Genomic DNA, 3737 nt, shown 5'->3' with positions numbered 1-3737 from the left:
TTTAAACCACTTCCCCTCTGCCGTCTACTTTCCAAGTGTGTGTGTGTGTGTGTGTGTGTGTGTGTGTGTGTGTAAGATATTATATCTATAAGAGAGTCCTGGAGACAGTGTTGGTGTCACTGTTACTGGTGACACTCATGCTGGAGATACAGGCAGTTGTGAGCTGCCGGATAGGGTTTCTGGGAACTGAACTCGAGTCCTGGGTGACAGTAATACATGCTTTTCATCACTGAGCCACTCTCTATACTGGCTTACTTTACGTAACACAATGATCTCGTGGTGCATACATTTCTTTCAAGCAACATCAATCATACTTTATTACTAAATAAAACACCATTGTGTATCTATGCCACATGTCCATCCATTTATTTGTGGCATCTAAGCTGGTTCTATACCTTAGTTATTAGGAATAGTACCGAAAATTAACATGGATGTGCAAATATCTCCATGATACTCTTTTTGAGAGAAATGCCTACTTTTGGTTTCATAGATTTTTGCAAAGACTGAAAGCACAGGAAGATCACCGCTACAGATTATATTATAAACTATCATCTGCTATTCAATATGATTAATATGGGGAATGCAGTGGCATTCACAGTTTTGGAAGTAAGTAATTTACACACGAATTCCTCAACTTTTCAGTTATGCAACTCTCAACCCTTGTTATCTGATAACACTTACCGATGAGTGCTCATTTGTTTTAACAAAGTATAAGGGAACCATAGTCCTTCATTTTGGGTTTATAGTCAAGCTGCTACTTAACTTTTTAATCAGACAAGTAAAATTTTGTCTCAAAACATGATTGAGAATGCTTTGTTAAGAAGTGCAGATATTGCTGCCCACTCAAAATCTATATCCTGACTGTCGAGTCCGCGTCCACCCGCGAGCGCAGGCCTTTCGCAGCTCTTTCTTCGCAGCTCCACACCCGCCACCAGTTCGCCATGGATGACGATATCGCTGCGCTCCTTGTCGACAACGGCTCCGGCATATGCAAAGCCGGCTTCGCGGGCGACGATGCTCCCGGGCCGTCTTCCCCTCCATCGTGGGCCGCCCTAGGCACCAGGGCGTGATGGTGGGCATGGGCCAGAAGGACTCCTACGTGGGCGACGAGGCCCAGAGCAAGAGAGGCATTCTGACCCTGAAGTACCCTATTGAACACGGCATTGTCACCAACTGGGACGACATGGAGAAAATCTGGCACCACACCTTCTACAACGAGCTGCGTGTGACCCCCAAGGAGCACCCTGTGCTGCTCACCGAGGCCCCCCTAAACCCCAAGGCCAACCGTGAAAAGATGACCCAGATCATGTTCGAGACCTTCAACACCCCAGCCATGTACGTAGCCATTCAGGCCGTGCTGTCCCTATATGCCTCTGGTCGTACCACTGGCATTGTGATGGACTCCGGAGACGGGGTCACCCACACTGTGCCCATCTATGAGGGCTATGCTCTCCCTCATGCCATCCTGCGTCTGGACCTGGCTGGCCGGGACCTGACAGACTACCTCATGAAGATCCTGACCGAGCGTGGCTACAGCTTCACCACCACAGCCGAGAGGGAAATTGTGCGTGACATCAAAGAGAAGCTGTGCTATGTTGCCCTGGACTTCGAGCAAGAGATGGCCACTGCTGCATCCTCTTCCTCCCTGGAGAAGAGCTACGAGCTGCCTGACGGCCAGGTCATCACTATTGGCAACGAGCGGTTCCGTGCCCCTGAGGCTCTCTTCCAGCCTTCCTTCCTGGGTGAGTTGACGTGACCTAGTTTCTTCATCTAATGGTGACCAACACTTGAGGTCAGACTATAAGTCTACTATCTCACCCTTTCCCCTCAGGTATGGAATCTTCTGGCATCCACGAAACTACATTCAATTCCATCATGAAGTGTGACGTCGACATCCGCAAAGACCTCTATGCCAACACAGTGCTGTCTGGTGGCACCACCATGTACCCAGGCATTGCTGACCGGATGCAGAAGGAGATCACTGCTCTGGCTCCCAGCACCATGAAAATCAAGGTGAGCTAAGTATCCTAGGCCTGGACCCATGATGAGGCAGGCCTGTGGTTGGCAGGGCTTGGCTGCAGGTAAGGCAGGTATCCAGAATGCTCATCATCACTGTCTTGCTTTTTCTTCAGATCATTGCTCCTCCCGAGCGCAAGTACTCTGTGTGGATCGGTGGCTCCATCCTGGCCTCCCTGTCCACCTTCCAGCAGATGTGGATCAGCAAGCAGGAGTACGATGAGTCCGGCCCCTCCATCGTGCACCGCAAATGCTTCTAGGCAGACTGTGACTGAGCTGCGTTTTACACCCTTTCTTTGACAAAACCTAACTTGCGCAGAAAAAAAAATGAGACATCATTGGCATGGCTTTATTTGTTTTTTTTTTTTAATTTTTTTTAAAGAGTTTGTTTTGTTTTGGCGCTTTTGACTCAGGATTTAAAAACTGGAACGGTGAAGGCGACAGCAGTTTGGAGCAAGCATCCCCCAAAGTTCTGCAATGTGGCTGAGGACTTTGATTGTACATTTTTTTTTTTTTTTTTTTTTTCTTTTTTTACCTTTTTTAATAGTCATTCCAAGTATCCATGAGATATGGCTACAGGAAGTCCCTCACCCTCCCAAAAGCCACTCCCGTTCCGTAGGGGAGGATGGCTGAGTCCAGCCCCGAGTCCACACCGGGGAGGTGACAACATTGCTTCTGTGTAAATTATGTACTGCAAAATTTTTTTTAAATCTTCCGCCTTAATACTTTTGTTTTTTTTATTTTTGAATGGTCAGCCATTGTGGCCCTCCTTTTTTTTGTCCCCCCAACTTGATGTATGAAGGCTTTGGTCTCCCTGGGAGTGGGTTGAGGTGTTGAGGCAGCCAGGGCTTGCCTGTACACTGACTTGAGACCGGTTTAATAAAAGTGCACACCTTACAAACAAACAAAAAAAAAATCTATATCCTTTCCTTAAGTGTCTTTCAGCCATTTTAGATTCCTCTGTTAAGAGGTCTCTGTTTAGGTATGTACACCATTTTTTAAATTGGATTATTTGTTCTTTTGATGACCAATTTCTTGGGTTCTTTGTACATTTTGGAGACCAGACCTGTGTCTGATGTGGGGTTAGTGAAGATCTTTTCCTATTCTGTAGGCTGTCGTTTTGTCTTGTTGACCATGTCCTTTGCTTTAGAGAAGCTTTTCAGCTTCAAGAGGTCCCATTTATTAATTGTTTCTCTCAGTGTCTGTGCTTCTGGGGTTATACTTAGGAAGTGGTCTCCTGTGCCAATGCCTTCAAGTGTACTTTCCACTTTCTCTTCTATGAAGTTCAGTGTGGTTGGCTTTATGTTTACATCTTTGATCCATTTGGAATTGCATTTTGTGCATTGTGATAGATATGAATTTATTTTCATTCTTCTATATTTTTATATCCAGTTACGCCAGCACCATTTGTTAAATATGCTTTCTTTTTTCCATTTGATATTTTTTGCTTTTTTGTCAAAAATCAGGTGTTGGAAGGAGTGTGGATTAATATCTAGGTCCTCAATTCGGTTCCATTGGTCCTCCTGTCCATTCTTATGCCAATACCAGGCTGTTTTCAGTACTGGAGCTCTGTAGTAGAGTTTGAAGTCAGGGATTGTGATGCCTCCAGAAGTTTTTTTATTGTACAGATTGTTTTGGCTATCCTTAGTCATCAGAGAAATGCAAATTAAAACAACTCTGAGATTCCATCTTACACTTGTAAAAATGGCCAAGATTAAAAA

At 45.3% G+C, this 3737-nt stretch overlaps 1 pseudogene; it reads left to right on the top strand.

Annotated features, from left to right (window-relative positions):
- Positions 1-864: 864 nt before the first annotated feature.
- Positions 865-2889, top strand: LOC126505603 (actin, cytoplasmic 1-like; annotated as a pseudogene).
- Positions 2890-3737: the final 848 nt, after the last annotated feature.

The sequence above is a fragment of the Alexandromys fortis genome, unplaced genomic scaffold, assembly GCF_014885135.2.
Source record: "Alexandromys fortis isolate MF-2015 unplaced genomic scaffold, M_Fortis_MF-2015_v1.1 scaffold_4, whole genome shotgun sequence".
Classification (NCBI taxonomy): Eukaryota; Metazoa; Chordata; class Mammalia; order Rodentia; family Cricetidae; genus Alexandromys; species Alexandromys fortis.
Note: the sequence above shows the minus strand (reverse complement) of the source record. Positions and strands in the feature narration are given on the sequence as shown.